The following is an 18,069-nucleotide window of genomic DNA, read 5'->3' on the forward strand; positions in this document are numbered from 1 at the left end:
GCCTCATGGCCCAAGGAGAGAGGCTCTATGGAGGAAGTGGCTCCAACCGTAGAGGAAGAAGATGAGCAGAAGCCTGAGCTCCAGTTTGTGTAATTCAAATGTGCCTCGACCCATCTCAGCACTCAGGGATCAGGGTTATGGTACTACGTCCTGTGTCACCAAGCCTTAATCCCTGACCACAGGAATGCCACCGCTTGGTTTCATCTCTGTGTAGATAAGGAACCTTTGCGGGTTGTGTCTGGGACCTGATCAGTGCAGCTGACAGAACCGTTCATGCAGAAAAGGCTGCAGATAGTTTTCTGATGAACTTGGGAAACAGTGCTCATTCAAAAATGGGGTACTAACCACAGCGCTCTCATTTGAATATTCACAGATATATGCACATGTCACATGTTGATTTTTTCTCATTAATTGAAAAAAGTATTTATTATTCTTATTACCTACTCTGTCTCTCTCTATTTAAATATAGCTAACATTTCATGTAAACACAATTATACAAAGAATGATTTTGTGATCAGCTTCATCCACTTGAAATAATGTTTTCAAGGCTTCGGCATGGTATGCATGTACCACAGCTTTATTTTCACCACCCGAGTATTCTACTCTGTGGTAGTCAAGACAGGTTCAACTTCGCCTTGGCTTGACTAAATGTTGGCCACTTACATCCTCTACTGCCTTAGACTATCACTTTACTGCACAAATGCTGGAACTGAAAGCTCTTTCTCTTCCTGTTCAGATACAGAAATCGTTAAGACCCAACCCGGAAATTTACATCTCAAGGACTGGGAAGCAGGTCTGAAGAGTGTAGCCGTCAAGAGAAAACATATCCTCACAGTCGGTTAATTTTTCCTTCGGATAAAGTTGGTAAACAAGTACAGGGGACCTACCGCTTTCCTCCCATGTCTTTCAGGTCCTTCCTGGCGGCTCATTGGAGCCTGTGGAAAACCTTACCCCTTAAGAGTTGGGGTCAGCTTGGCTCTGGCTTTTCTCTTTTGCCACAATAGCCTTGAAAGCAGGGTTTCTGGGATGTTTAAATGTGCCTGCTCAAAATTCTGTTTTGGAAAAAGACACAGCCTATTTTATTTACCCATTCATCACCTCAGGGATACTCAGGTAGTGTCCACCTGGGGTATATTATGAATAACACTTCTGTGAGCAGTTGCACATGAAATTGTTTTGCTACGTGGAGATTGGGCTCACTGTTAATTGTTCAAATCCAGCTCTCTTAAAATGATAGTGATGGAAATTAATTTAAATGCCGAGGATAAAGAACTGTATCTATATACAGCTGGGTATTGGAAAATACCAACAAATCATTAAGCTGTAACAGTTTAGGGGGGAAATTTTGTATAAGACAATTATGCCAGAGAAATAGTTTATACATGTGATCATTGATGAAAACAAAGCACCAAGGCCTAGCTTCTGTTCCCCAATTCGTTTATCCTGTCCCAGGATTAAGAAACCATTCCTGACTTTCCTAAGGTGCTGTCCCGTGAGCAGGATCCTTGTATAACTTTAAGAGAAGTAAAACAAAGCAAAACCACGTAGCAAGCCAGAGGTCTGTTAGCATGATTGAAAACAAATCAGTTAAGGGCAATGTCTGGACTTGTGCTTTGTCCTGGCAATCCTTGGGACGTGTCCTCTAAAACTTTGCACCCATGCTGCAGAAATGATCTTCTAATATCTTGTGCATCTTAAGTGTATCATTTTACATGTCAGGTATTTTATCATATAGAAGCTTTTGATGGTTTACCAAGATCAGATGCCATGCAAAAATGACTTAACCACTGTTCCTTTGAAGTCAGTGTAAGGGTAAACTCTTGGCTTTAAAGAGTCATGACCAAGAAGGACAGCAGAGGGAGAGCCAGTTTTTTGGCTTTGCTTATAGGGCTTTATCACCACACAATGAGTGTTTGTCCTGGGTTTCTAATTACCTACATTAGGAAAGCTTTTGTCAATACAAGATTCCCAGGTGTTGGTAGCTCTCTTCAGCTCCTTTATGTATTGTTCCCTTAATTGTTACTTCAAACAAACCCGGTACAATTCATATGCTAATTACACAGACCTTGGGCGTGAGAGAGAACCCCACTTTAAAAACTGCACTCAGGGGTCTGATAGATGAGATGTGATAGCTCCAGTGAACAAGGAGAAAAGGACTAGGCTCACTTTTTTTTCTAGCATTATATACACTGAAAGCCAGTAAATCCTACATAAAGTACGGTTTATCAAAGTGCCCAAACATTTACCATTCATTAAAATTATAAAGTATAAAATGATTTTCTGTTTTTTGTGGAGTTTAGTTTCTGTAACGTTGACGTTGTTATTTCCTTACATTTAAGTCTGTGGACTGGCTAGTTCCATGTCAACTTTACACAAGCTAAACCCATTAGAGGAGGGAAACCTCAGTTGAGGGGGAAAAATATCTCAATGCTGATACACTCTGTATTATAGTGGTAAAAGTAGGAGATAGATGTAAGGAAGTGTACACATGAATATATGTAAATGATTATGTTTTAAGGAAGTGACTTTCGTGAAAGAGATTCAGTTTATACACTCTCAGATAATTTTAAACATTCATTTTGCAACTCATTTCATCCTAGTCTTGCCTCAAGAAGAGATATAAGGGGCTCAGTGAGTAAAAGCACTCAGTACCAAGATCGATGACCTGAATTCAATCCTAGGAATTCACACTGTGGAAGGAGAGAAAGGCCTGCGAGAGTTGTCCTCTGACCTCTACACATGGGCCATGGCAAGCACATAACTCCCACAGACAAAATTTAAAAAAAAATCTTTCAAACAACCTATATAGATTAAAATAAAAATATATAAGCATACACAATTATATATTTGTTTTTAGTTATACTCATGTAAAGCAAAGTTTTACTTTCCTTGATAATTATAGTACTTTTTTTTTCAACATTTAAAACCCCCTGTATCCAAATAAAAATGAGGTGCTTAGCTGGGTGTGATGGCACACGCCTTTAATCCCAACACTTGAGAGACTGAGGCAGGTAGATCTTGTGAGTTCGAGGCCAGCCTGGTCTATAAAAGGAGTTCAGGACAGTTAGGGCTGTTGCACAGAGAAATTCTGTTTCAAAAAACATGAATAATAATGATGATGATGATGATGATGATGATGATGATGATGTGCTCATTTCCTACTTAATTTTCATAAATATTTTAATTATAAAATCACTTCTGATTGCAATTTTACTCTAAGAAAAGTCTCTGTTACATCTTGATCAATATTTATAATATGCTTCCTACTATAAACTGTAGGAACAGTGTTCTGACTGTATATACAGAGATATGCTATACACATATTTAAAGTGATACAGTATCCAGAATACGAAAGGGAAGAGAAATACAGTGGTTCTCAGGGAAACCAGCCAGGGAAAATACAACCACAGATATAAATGTGAAGTTTAGCCTTCACAATTTTTGAAGATGGACTTGCCAAAGTAGAGAATATTTTGACATCACATAACCTTTAAAGACATCCCTAAGGCTCTTCAGCCGAGGGAGAAAAGGAGTCTGTTGGTGATGAAAATCTGGAAGGGTGGGGAAGCAACCAAAGAATCAGAACGGATTTTGGAAACTCTTGAGGAAGGCTGACAAGGAAAGGGACTGTGTGTTCCAGCTGAAGAAAAGGCTGAGTATTGGGAATGGCAAACAATGGAGCTTTCCAAATGTTGTAGGGTCAGCCAAACTCTCACATGAGTCTGCCGGTCAGTAGGGACAGATTCTTGAGAACATTCACTGTGATAAAAGCTCCTATCAAGCTCTCTGACTTTAATTTTCAGCTTTCTTCATTTTCTTCCTGGGATTTCTAATTTAATGGCAAGAGTGCACTCTTTGAGAGGATGGAAGTATGTTGAATGTATTTCATGTCTGAGTAAATTTTGATGTATATCAAAAAAAGATTATGGAGTAACAAGATAAATATTTCATCTGAAGTGAACAGGATTGAGAGTATGTTCATGAGGAAGTCAGCTGATTTGTAAAAGCTTGAACAAGAGGCCAGAACTGGAAGACAGTCTAGTTCACCAGAGTACTATCCACTAAATATTTGGACATGCAGATACTATGCAGCAGTGATTAAAAAAAAAAAAAAGATTGATAAAACAAGTCTCTTCTTTAAGGAAAATACAATGAGGTAAAATCCTAAACAAGAGTTTAAGAGAAGACTCCATTTATGATTAAAGGACGCCTGTGAGCATATCACACCAGAGTAAAGTCTTCTCTGTGTAGTAGGCACTACATTTACACAGCTGCGAGCAAACACCTGATGGAGACAGTACATGAGAGGGAAGATTCGTTTTAGCTCCTGCCTTCAAAGCACTCAGCCCATGGCTTTTTGGCCCCCTGTGCCTGGGAAGAACAGTATAGCTGTGGGAGAGGGTGGAGGTGGGGAGTGCTCCCTTCATCGAAGAACAGATGGACTGGCGGAGCCATGTCTCACCTTCCAACGTTTCTAGAGCCTCCCAAAATAGTGCCACCAGATAAACAGCACCCCTAACATATGAGGACAAAGAGAATAGTTCGTCTTAGACCATAATGTGTGCTCAGATTTCCCTGCTGGGATTTGTCTTTCTCTTTACACGAGAAACTTTAAATCATTATCCAACCAATCAAATGTCGGCAGCCAACTAATGCAAACTTTCCAGGTAAAATTAAATTCGCCCATGAGTAAAGAGTTTTCATTACCATCTTAATGTAAGTCACACCACTTCAATTCTCTGCTAAGGGCAACCAATCCATAGTAGATTTTCTCTGCCCATTTTCTTGCCAGTCGTTTCTAATGACCATGTAGTCTGTCTTTTTCACTTCTAAGCAGCGTGGATACAAACAACATTTGTGGGTACGACTTGACTAATTGTAATCAGTCAGATAATGTAGCTTGCTTGGGATATAGTAATCGATCAAGCATTTTCTTACTATTAATTATTACAAATGAAACTCAAGTCTCGAAAAGTACATTTCTTTGTAAAATGTATACATTATTTGGCCTGTTCTAGCTTTTCAGTTTCAGCCACATTCCAGTGTTGAAAACGAGCTCTTCACTGGGTTTTCTCCCTTCAGCAGAGACTTAAAAGTAAGAGGAGAATATATGGTCTCAATTTTTAAGAAGTAATACAGTGTCAAAAAGGAGGGCACATTAATCTATATTATTAATAGTGAAGAATCTAGGTTAAAAATAAGTTTTAAGTTCAAGTGATCTGTTTTTAGAGAGTAAGTGTGAAGAGACAAAAAATAGATGCTTAAAGACTCTATGAAACAAATTCAGACAATAAAGTTAAACAAAAGATATGGAAAGCTTAGCCAGGGAGGATAACATAAAGGAACAAAGAAGCCATGTTTTTCACATGTTATTTCAGTAGTGACATATCCAATTTAAGTATGTGTGTCTCCCAGGACTGAGGAAGAGTCAGAGGTGAGCAGTTAAATTTTATTGTTCTACAGACATTGAGGACTGTCAGTGCTTTCCCAGCAAGGATATTTACCAACTCTAATCAGAGTTTCCAGTGACAGCTCAAAATGTCCACAGGCTTTTCTTGGAAAGTATTCAGTGTATTTTTCTAATCTTAAATACATACTTGTAACCTCCAGTGACCCATCTATATTTCTAAAGTTGATTTTTAAATCATAAAAACATGCTCAGAATAAATCTGTATCACATAACTACTCATACATGCTTGTCTTAAATAAATTAAAAATGTAGATATGCAAAGTAGTTTTAAAATCTATAACTTACAAACTATATTTTATATATCAACTTCTTCTTTATAGACAATTACCGCTTATGATCTTACACATTCATTTCATTTATTTGTTTGAGAATTTCAAAATGCATATAATTACCAAATCCATTCCATATTTCCCCATTCTAATCCTTTCCCAACCCCCAGCACACACTTTCCCTTCAAAATTCATGCGCTCTTTTTGTTAAGCCGTTGAGTCTACTTGGTGCTGCCAGTGTGGGCATCAGCTTAGACTCATCTTCTGGACCATGGTGGCCTCTCAAGGACTACATCCACGAAGAAACTTGACTCTTCCTCCCCAGTCACCAGTCAACTGCCAATCACGCCTCAGCTATTGGTGGGACTTTATGACCACCACGCTATGCCTGCCAGGATTTTATCTGGCTTAATCCTGAACCTGCAGTGGTAGCTGCTGTGAGCTCATGGGTGCAATGATGCTATTACGTCCAGAGGACACTGTATTGATGCAGTCAACCACTACCGCTGGCTCTTACATCCTTCCTGCCTGCGCCACGATGATCTCTCAGTCTTGAGACAGGGTTAAATATTATATATTCCTACATCTTTAATTCTACTTTATATAAATATAATCAAATTCTTTGTTTAGTTGATAACATGCATTTTTCAAAAACTAACAAATTACTGATCTAATCTCAAGGTAATGAATATGCTTCTACAGTATTACAGGAACACATTTAAATCATTCTCTATACTTTCAAAATTGATATTTAAAGTCTGGGGATGGAAAGGTGGCTCAGCTCGAACACTAGCTTGAGGAGATCTGACTTCCTTTCCTGGCCTCTGTGGCACCATACTTATATGCATAAACCTACATATATACACACATAATTTTAAATAGTAACAATAATAATGATAAAATATTTAAGATCTGATTCAAATGCTTATCTCATGGATTTAAATGAGTGATATAAGGTTTTATTATTGCAACCTAGAATAAGTTGGTGTATAAAATAAAGTTTGTAGATTATATACCATTTTTTAATCTAAAATGATGATGGACAACTCATTGTTATCACACAATCATAACTATTTACTTTATGCCCATAATTAACAATGAATTTGTTATGCCACAAAATCAAAGTTTTGATTGTGTAGTAATAATAAAAATAGAAGTAGAAACAACATGTGTGGGAAAAAAGCAGAATGAACTGGAAGTTATGAAAAGTAGTAAGAGAAATACAAATATTCCTGAAATGGCTAGGAAACAGATTATAAATTATTACATGTGCTATTGAATTTGCATCATAGTATATTATTGTTTTATTATAGTATCAGGTCATCTTATAGTAATTGTGCATTACTATGAATAGCGCATTACTACAAATAAGTCTGTTGCCAGGAATCATTTTGTTTTCCTGCTTCCACTGAAATTCAGCATAGAAGAAGAACATCTGCTGTTCCATTCTATGATGGATTGCTCAGATTTTTCCCAACAACGTGCACACTAGTATGAACAGCTACAGAATTCAATGCCACCTATGAAAAAAGGCACAAAATACCAAGAAAATGCATAGAGAAATCAAGTTGAAACCGGACTGCTCCTTAGTTTTCATGGTGCTGGAGGTTTCTGTGCAGACTGTTGAGAGAGAAAAATCAAGGGTCCCACCAAGCTGTGAACTGTAAGTACTACACTATTGACCTGCCAGTCAAGGTGGCCCACTAGTGCAACAGTGGCAGGGTTGTTATGAAGACAACCAGTTGCTCTCTGGGTGGATTTGCTGCCCACTCCACAGGAAGGGACTCATGCCCATCAATATTAACAGTATCAAAAGCTCACTACTAAGGAGGTCATAGGCCCTATAGGGGGAAACTTGGACTATTCTTTTGCTGAAGGGACATATACATGTTCCTTTCACAGGCTCAGTATAAGTACTCCGAAACACTGTGAGTTTTCAAGTAAAACAGCTCTGTCATGCCTAGAAGACAGCATTCTACAGCAATCCTCCCCCTTAGCCCTCTGGCTCTTACGTTGCTTCTATGCCCTCTTTAGTGATGGTCCCTGAGCTTTGAAGAGAACAATAAAGGTGCTCTGTTTAGGACTTCGTAGTCACTAGTTACTTACTTTCGACACAGTATCAATCTCTGCAATAAGCATCATCCTCCTGCAAAAAGAAGCTTCTCTGACTAATGTTGTGAATGCTGCGAGCAGTATCATAAAAAAGGAATATTTAGAAAACAGTTTGATGTATATAGATGTTAATTTTTTATCCTTGTTATATTCAAAGCATACATTTCTACATATCAATAAGAACAAAATAAAAATGGGGAAAATGAGCCGGATGAAGGTGTGGAGTAAGAGGAGCACTACTCTATTGCTGCTGGGATAGCAAACTTGTACAGCCACTTTGGAAATCAATACAGAAAACTGGGAATTGATCTACCTCAAGTCCAAACTATACCACTCTTGGGCAATTACCCAAAGGAAGAAGAAATAGAATAGATTTTGTGGATGGATTATGGGTGGGCTGGGAACAGGAAGGGATCAGATGAGGGGGTAGAGGAGAGAGTACTGGGAGAAACAGTAGGAACTGGGAAACATTTTGGGGTGCAAGCTGGCAATCTAGTGCAATGGAAACTCCCTGGGATCTACGAGAGTGACCCTAGCAAAGATCGTTAGTGATGGGGGGAGGTAACAAAGCCTGGACCAGCCATCTCACAGTCCCGCCAGGCAAGACTTCCAGTGGTGAGACTGGAACATCAATCCAGCCAATAAAAAACCAGCCAAACAATGGCAGACAAAGTAGATCTACTGAGAAGTATTAGACTGGGGATGGGAAGCAAGCTCAGTTGGCAAACAGCTTGGCTTGTAAGTACAAGAACCAAAATTTCCTCTCCAGAACTCATGACTTAAAAACAAAACAAAACAACAACAACAACAAACAGCCAGTTGTGATCGTGGACTATTGTAAGCCCTGGTCCTAAGAAGGTGGCGACAGGCGGATCCCTAAGGCTCCCTTCCCTGCTGACTTAGCCTACCTTGAGTGTTCTGGGCTAGTGTGAGATCTTGTCTGAAAAGATGCTGGGTAGCATCCAAGGGTCAGCACCCAACACTGTCCTCTTACTTCCATGTGCATGTGCACACACATGCACCTGTGCGTATATCTAAAAGTACATCACACACACAAATAAATAAATAAATAATAAAGAAATAGAATTGAGAGAGTGTGAGTTGACAAACAGAGAATCTTAGCATGTTCCTTTACATATATATGAGAATGACCTAGTGTGAACTTTCTGGAATGTAAGTTGGAAAGAGTTAATCAAGATTCTGAACATTTTTTGTATCTTCTGACATAGTAATCATACATACACATGTGTGTGTGTGTGTGTGTGTGTGTGTGTGTGTGTGTGTGTAACAGGAGCGAGAACAAAGGGTCATGTGCCAAGATGTTGATAGCACTGCAAATAAGAGCTAGGTACTAGAATATAAGTTAATGTGGAAGATGGGGGCATTTTAATTATGTAATGTCCATACTATTAAAGAATGTGAAGCCGTTAAGATTATATTTTCAAATTTTGTATGCTGTGCCAACTTTACAGGACCAAAACAGCTATCAGCAATTATGATATGTTTTTGTACATACTACATATATAGAAATGTAAATTCCTCTACATGGTACCCTGGGGAGGTGATTTTGATCCTTTCATATGTTCTTATGTCTTGCATATTTTTATGAGACTATATTTTTTCTTATTTAGTGCATTTACGCTTTGAAACCATGTTGGAATCTACAACCAAACGAACACTGAAAGCCTTTGTACCTTGTCACTTTGGGTTTAAGTATGCAAGGTTACCTTTATTCCCAAGAAACTATATGCACAGATGCAGCATGAAGAGTTTTTTTAAAGTTTCAGTGAGGAAAACACACCCAAGTCTATACGTGCCAGGCAGTCTCAGCACGTAGGCTACCAACAGCCTGAGCTAACTCACAGCCTATCCCCATGGTGCTCTGGTCAGACCAGAGGGTCCTCTGTATGGGAGAAATCCTCAAAACTGCCTTATCATCATTTTCATCTTAGTTCTAGTAGATTTCTTTACAGATAAAATTAAAACCCCCAAAGTCTATGCATTAAGTGGGAAAATATGGCAGCATTCCGTGCTAACCTATTCTGAAATAGGTGTGGATTGTACTTTAAAACCGCTGCCAGCATGTTGATAGATTCATCACACAGTTAAGTCTGGGCACAACAGAGAGATTTTCTTGACTCCTTTCCAGGGTATGTACTGGAAATCCATTTTTTGTCATTAATGTCATTTAGATTGTTTTCACTGGTCTAGAAAAAAATAAATTATTCATAGGAAGCATTTCAAAATAATTAACTTCCTGTTGCCTTTTCAATGGACTTTTAATGATTTAACTTTTTGATTTCCCAGTATCTCTTACAAACTGAATAGGCCATGTTTTGTTGCTCATTAAACCTACTTAAACCAGATAAGCATATTCCAAAAAGTGATGAAGGCGAGTGAGTTAACCCAGAAGCAGAAAGAGTCAAATGGTATATACTCACTTATATCTGGACACTAGCCCAAGGCACATGTCCCATGAAAGCCTTCACTTATCAGGAAAGTAGGACAGAGGAGAGGACATCCTATTGGGACTCTAGGTGAGAGAAGGATGGGAGAATGGGGAAATAGAAGAATCCAGAGGGTCCTAGAAACCTACAAGAAGAACATTATGATGGGAAGATCTGGGCTCAGGGGTCCTGCGCAAACTATGGCACCAGCCAAGGACAATACATGCAATAAACTTCGAACCCCTACCCAGATCTAGTCAATGGACAGAACATTCTCCACAGGTGAGTGGAGAGTGGGGTCTGATTTTCACACAACCTCTGGTGCCCCATAATTGACCACGTCCCCTGGATGGGGAGGCCTGGTGGCACTCAGAGGAAGGATAGCAGGCTACCAAGAAGAGATTTGATACCCTATGAGCATATACGGGGGAGGAAATCCCCCTCAGTCACAGTCATAGGGGAAATGAGTAAGGGGAAAATGGGAGGGAGGGAGGAATGGGAGGATACAAGGGATGGGATAACAATTAGATGTAATATGAATAAATTAATAATATATATATTTTTAAAAAGTGATGAAGGCAAACATGGCAGACTTGGCTAATTTTTACTTCTCCTTATATGGAAGTATTTGTGTGTCGCCTCACTTCACTCTTAGGTAGAAGAATGACACGTTGAGAGATGACCTTGACAAAGCCATGTCCCTTTCTTCTATTTCCACACATGTAAGAGTACACGGCTCATGACGTTAGCAAGGGACAGAACGTGGCATGTGAAGCTCCTTGTTAAAAAAATAATACTTATATCATACATATCATTTACTAAATTTTTTTCTTTTAAGTTTTTGGATTTTTTCAATGATAAAATTTTCAATGATAAAAACATTGGTAAGATGCCTACAGCACGCACGGGTTCAGTTGTAGAAGCATTCGCTCATTTATTGATGTTACCGGATTCTCTGCTCACAGATGCTGCATCACTATAGTAGGCATGCAATGCACATGGAGGTGAGAAGCTTGTGAGCAAAAGTTTAACTCCTTCCTCTGAAGAACAGTCTCAACAGCTAGAGATCAGCACTAAATGTTAGTTAGACTTGGAGGGACTATCTTATCTGAATGTTCTGTTGCCCCTCAAAACGAGTGCTTTCTTGTCTTCTCTCTTAGAGATAGTGTCTTGCAGGGCAGCGCATGATGTCCCCAGTCCTGACTCTCCTGCCTCAGTCTCCCAAGTGCTGGGACTAGCTGCGTACTCTCTCACACCCAGCTGTCCAAATAGACACAACTTTAACAGCAAGACTTTCAGAATGCTGAAATTCTCCTCGTTTTAAAAGAGGCTAACGATAGCTTAGGTCCACTGTGTGTTTTAATTTCACCCTTTTACATGTTACAATGACTTTCCCCACTGGTAAAATTTTTTAAAGTGTTTAATGACATCATTAATCAGTTTGGATGCAAAGATGTTTAATTACATCCTCAGTCAGTTGCTCTCCTTTGTTATCAAGTACCAACCCACATTAGTCATTGGAGCTTTTACTAAAAAAAGAGATGACATTTATTGCTTTCTTAGTATGGCTACGTGTTTCACTGCCAATAGATGTTACTCATCTTATTTTTCTCCACTGTAAAGTGTGAGGTAAGCAGAAACTGCTCAAATCCTACAGATGGCCTTCTGTCCCATTGAGTTGGTTTTATCTGTATCCTATTCTTCTGCCTGGCATTTATACTGTCTTCTACATACTTATGCCCTTTTCTTATTTATTTATTTATTTATTTATTTATTTATTATTCGTTCGTTCGTTCGTTCATTCATTCATTCATTCATTCATTCATGGATCTTGGTGCCTCTGTGGTCCTCATTCCCTGAACCAGTAAAGCTGGCCTCAGGAAAAGGACTTAGTTCAACTGCCACTCACAATATGCTTCTTCCAAGCTTGCGGTCGATATCCTGCCTTGACTAACAACAGAACTCGATCTTATCAGCTCACTGTTGCAATAGCTGTTCACCAATTTTGACCTAAACATGGGTGCTCGTGCAGTGGCAGATGCTCAAAAATGTGTATTAGGTGGCCTAGACAGCACAGGCTTATTGCACCTATGGGAACAATATGCATAACGCACTCCTGTTCAGTGCAGTTTCTAGGCTTGGAGATAGATCTCACTAGCTGCATTTCACACGCCATCGCAAATGGTTGGCTAGGGGTTAGATATGATTTTTCTCAGCCTAGCTAACTCAGTTGCAGCAAATATCTTTTCTCTTCAGGGTTACCATTTCATTTGTGAGGGTTTGAGGAGGTGAACAAGCTAAAGCATTGTTTGGGGCCTGGATTGCAACCAGGACTCGGCTGGCCCCTAGCCCTGAAGTTATTAGGCCACTGGGACACCCCAAGGTAATTAACATACTCCTGCAGTGTGATAATGGTGATGGGTAAAGAAGAAAGAGCACCTCACAGCAGACCAAAGGTACCATCTTTCACCCCTAGAGAGCTATCTCTCTGTGAGGGTGAAAGAAAAGAAAAGGAGTTTTCATGAAAAGATTTAGGCCTTAAATTTCATATATGATATACCACAAAGACACACAAGACATTGAAACAGAAAGATGATTCCTTTCAGGGATTAAAAAATCATTAGCATTTGTGTGTGTGTGTGTGTGTGTGTGTGTGTGTGTGTGTGTGTGTGTGTTAGGGAGGGTAGGGGAGAGAGGAGGCGTGCAAAAGCACAGGAGCGGAAGTTAGAAAATAACTTTCAGGAGTTGGTTGTCCTCTTCTACAGGTAGGTTTTGGAGTTCAAACTCATGGTGTTGAGCTTAGAGGTAATCACCTTTACCCTCTGAGCCATCTTCCTGGCCCTCATATATTTTTTAATGACTAAGCAAGCATACTTTCCTGTTGTTTACATGTCTGGCAGTACTATCTCACTAAAGCAAAAGTTGTGATGGAAAACATTTGATTGATGATCTGCTATGTCAGCTGAAATGTACACTGATTCAACTTTCAAAATGAAATATCACAGTAAGCATTTTGTACTCAAAGGAATCATGAACTAGCAACATGCGCCAGATTTTGCCATGTCACTCCAGCTTTTCTCAAACAAGGGTATTGCTGTCCAAGCCTTCCCGCTGTGAAGAAGCTTGACCTCAATGTTAATTTTTAAAATTTTATTTATTTTTCATTTATTCACTTTACATCCTGATTGTAGCACACTCCCACTGCATGGGAAGGGGGAGCCCTCCTGACCTACCATCTGACCTCAGCCTGTCTAGTCTCATCTGGACTGCCTGCATCCTCTTCCTCTGTGGCCTAGCAAGGCAGCCCTGCCAAGAGAAAGCGATCAATGAGTGGGCACCAGAGTCCGTGTCAGAGGCAGCCCCTACTCCCCATATTATGGGACTCACATGGAGACTGTGCTGCCTATCGGCTATACCTGAGCAGGGGGTCTAATGCTCTCCATGCATGGTCCTTGGTTGGTGCGTCTGCTTCTACAGGTCCTCCTGGGCCCAGGCTTGTGGGCTCTGCTGCTCTTTTTGTGGAGCTCCTGTCCCCTTCAGGTCTTTCCATCCTTCAACTCTTCCATAAGACTCCCTGCAATCTGCCTCAAAGTTGGGCTGTATGTCTCAGCATCTGCTTTGACGCCCTGCTGGGTGGAGTCTTTCAGAGGACCTCCATGGTAGGCTCCCAGCCTGTTCCTTCTCTTCAGGCACATTTGGTATCTGTTCTATTTGCCCTTCTGAATGAGAATTAAACATTCTCCCTAGTGTCCTCCTTGTTATTTAGCTTCTGTAGGTCCATGTATTGCAGTGTGGTGACCCTGTATTATATGGTGAATATCTGCGTATAAGTGAGTACACGATGTGTGTCTTTCCGGGTCTGGCTTACTTCACTCAGGATGACTTTTTCTAGTTTCATCCATTTGCCTGCAAATTTCAAGATTACTTTGTTTTTAGTAGCTGAGTCATCATTGTATAAATGTACTACAATTTTTTTTTATCCATTCTTCAGTTGAGGGACATCTAGATTGTTTCCAGATCCTGGTTATTACAGATAAAACTGAAAACTTTAAGTCACCTTTACATCCTCAGAAACAGTTTACAGTGACTACTGACTTGCTTGATTTTAAAGAATACGATGCATCTTCAACTGACTGAAATGCCTTGTGTCATATTATTAAAGGAATATTTCTTATTACACTTGGATTCCCAGAAGCCTCTCTGGTCTCAGACCAAGGAATAGGAGTCGTTTTCCATTTATTATGAGATCCTTTTGGCTACATAGTCACTTTGGACACTCCTTGGTGACAGAGTGACAGGGTTAGCTAGTGATTTGGAATAGTAGCCCACATCATGCTATCACATGAAACAGCTTTCTCATGCCTTATGATGCCTGCCATCCAGAAAGAAAGCAGTGTGGCATACCCTGGGCTGAGCCGCCTTGCTCATCAGGGAGAATGATACCTTCTTCTTTCATGGCTATGCAACAAGGATTAGTGCCATTTCACCACATTTTCATAGATACTCCCTATAGTGCCCAGTCTGCCTGGCAGTGCTTTATGAAATAATAAGAAAATCCCAGTGAAGGTTTTTATATGTGAAACCAGCATAGTGCTGGCACACCAGGAAGGAAACAGAAATTACCAACTAGCTTCGTAGCTAGGGAAGGGCAGCAAGTGTCCAACAGAAGCTTCTGAAGCCAGAAGAGCACTAAGGGGCTTATTCTACTGACTAATTATTCCATCAGTTTCTTTTTAAATAAAAATTAAAAATTTCTGTTCTTTAAAGTAACACTGACTGCCAAAAGTATTTCAGAGGAGGGAGGAGAGGAAAGGAGGGAGGGAAAACAGGGAGGGGGAGAGCTTGATTCAGCAGATGATTTATGATTTTAATGAACTTGACTCTGAATTCACGGCATGTCTTGAGGATTTTTCACAAAAACAATCAATCCTTTTCAGGGCTTACCGCCACAGTGACTTCCTGCACTCGGCCAGCGGATCGCCATGGACACACTGGGATGCCTTTCACTCTCTGCATCTCCACAGGGCTATATTTGGTGAAGAAAAACCCATGGTGCTTTCTGAGTTTAACACATTCTTGGACCCTGAGGCAACATCGATCTTTGTATTACAAATTATTATCAGAAACTTAGGGAATGATAAAAAAAACAAAAAACAAAAAAACAATTTCCACGCACACAGACAAAAGAGGACCACTAAACCCTCCACAAGATACCAAGCAACCATGAACACATGGTGTGATTTAGGGCAGTGGTAAATATGTCAGGGCTCTCAGAGCTGCAGCAGCCCAAGGGGAGGCTCGAGGCCTCTGCTTCTCTTAAGTGGATACCATGCACAGAAGCAAAGAGGGTAAGGATGCAATTAAACCAGCAATCCCACGGCATGGCTGGATAATTCAAATTGTGATTCCAGTTTTTCTGAGCTAGTAAACCAGATTATTTTTGTATGAACATTATGAATGACTTCTGAATGCTTTAATTTGTGTAAACAAGCTCAGAATCTGGTGCTCGAATGTTTGAAAATTCAATCAATGTTACTGATTGTACTGACATTAATAAACAAAGAGAAAATTTCCCCCTCTTAGTTGCTGTGGTGAGGTAGCTATGGCAATACCCAAAGTAACTCATCCTAAGATCTCCTTGGTTTTACAGACCATCTGTATGACCACTTGTAATACTCACTAAATTAGCACAGGTTAAGTATAGCAACATCTTACCAACTCTGTATTTTTAAAGAAACAAATTTATTCAGAGAAATATTAGTTTAAAAACCTCTAAATACCTACTCGATGCACCTTATTGATCTTACAAATGAACAGTTTCGTGGGTCAGTTTGCAAGGTTCTTATCCACTTCAGACCTCAGCCTAGTCAGAACTTTCTAATTACATAGTGCCCTCAAGGAGTACGTATTAGCTAAGAAAGTTTTGGTAAAGAGATAACCCAATTAAACACTATATTGGTGGGGGAAGCTCTCGTTTTCTGAGGAGTAGGGAAGGGAAGACTGGGAGAAGAGGGAGGGAGGGAGGAGGGGAGGGAAGGAGGGAGGGAAGGAGGTGGATACAAAGGGAATGTAAAGTGGATAAATAAAATTAAAACCAACAGCAACAACAACACTCAGGAGACTGCCCTGCTGCCCTCAAACTTTACTCTGTGTCAAGGCCCTGACTCAGCCATCCTCGGCCTGGATATGTTGACTTTCTTCCTTTTCTATCTCCCCTGACACACCCCAACCCTCACTGTCCTGCAGCCCCTTAATGACAAGAGTTGTAACCAAATCATAAATTGTCTAACACATTGTTTACAATTTATTTAGTGTGTCTAGTCCTAAATTCCTTGAGTGTGCCTGTCTTGTTCCTTATACCTATCTAGAGATTTAACTATGTGCTTGGTAGGTGTTTAATGCATATTCATTCAGTGAATAAGCAATAGATTTTAGGGTTTATTATCACAGAGGAATATTTTTCTGCTGCTTACAAATCTGTCCTCTCTGTTCCTAGAGAGAGTGGTGACCGTGTTAAAACCATCCCGTTGTGATTAGGAGCCAAGCTTTCAATCTGTTGTCATGACAGAAAACAGTAGCCATCCCTCAGCCATTTGCAGACTCCTCCCCCCACCCAACTATCATCGACTTTCCATCCTCACTCACTGACTATTTTCCCTCTATACATCACGGACACAAATGTCCACACTTTTCTCTCCTCCCGCCCCCTCTAGAATTTCTTGAGCTTCGATTTCTTTCTTCAGTGATTTCTTCGGATCTGATAACACAATCGAGCCCTGCTACCCCAAAAATCCCTGCCGTGCTGTCCCCCTTTTACCAAATGCAATGGACACGTGCACTTCCAAACACTCTTCTAACACTGGCTGTCATCTTCCTGGGACACCTCCCTATCTTCTCTCTGTCTGGGGATCATTTTATCAGCAGAAGCCAGAAAATCTGCCAAGCTCAAAGGGCAGAGAATATGTGTTTAATGAATAATATAACACGAATAGGAGGGGTTATTGAATACAGAACGGTGACAAGTGATGCAAAATGCACTTCCAACTTAACAAGCATCTCTTGTTCCCAATCCTGGCCGCTGCTGGAGAGCAGAACACAGTGACACTCTATTGGTTTCGAAAAGTGTACTTTGTCTTTCTCATAGAAAATGGTGATAAATATATGACACCTACTTCAAACTTCCTCTAGAATTTACCAGGTTTCCTTGAACTTAGCTGGCACTTCTTCTTGTTCAATTATTGAAAGCTTCAATTATGCATTAATCCCTTAGGATAAAAAAAAAAATCTCAATGCTAAGAACAGTAGAAAATACCTCAGTATACGTTTCCATTTCAAATATAATTTCCATCTCCCTTTTCAGAAATGGCTTTACTTTTGATTAACAGGTCATAAAGAGAACTTCAATTAATTTCACCCTTATGTCCTTCCTGTGCAGATTCAATAATTGTAATAGCTAACCTTATAGTTGTCTAGGTGCCTACAGCTCTGAAAATCTTATGGAAACACTGAACACCTTATTAAAATGAAAAGCATTTCATATAAGCACATAAAATTTAAGGACTCCTAATATTCTTTTTCTTCTATTGAGTATATGAGAAAGCCTATGTCTTCGACTACAGAGCTGTGGCTGAGAGATAGAAACAGTTACCTGAGGGGAAAACCTGGATTTACTTACAAAGAAGTAGTTAATGGAATTTGTTCCTAGTAATGTTTTCTTTCATGCTGCGACTTACCTTGACAGCTCTAGCTGTCTACCATCCTTTGCCACCTA

The 18,069-nt window shown here is 39.9% G+C and overlaps 1 protein-coding gene across 9 annotated transcripts in view; it reads right to left on the bottom strand.

Moving 5' to 3' along the window:
- PTPRZ1 (protein tyrosine phosphatase receptor type Z1) overlaps positions 1-18,069 on the bottom strand; it is a 184,648-nt gene that overhangs the window by 130,933 nt on the left and 35,646 nt on the right. The gene's annotated exons all lie outside the window — the stretch shown is intronic.

Source organism: Acomys minous, assembly GCF_964271855.1.
Source record: "Acomys minous genome assembly, chromosome: 6".
Lineage (NCBI taxonomy): Eukaryota > Metazoa > Chordata > Mammalia > Rodentia > Muridae > Acomys > Acomys minous.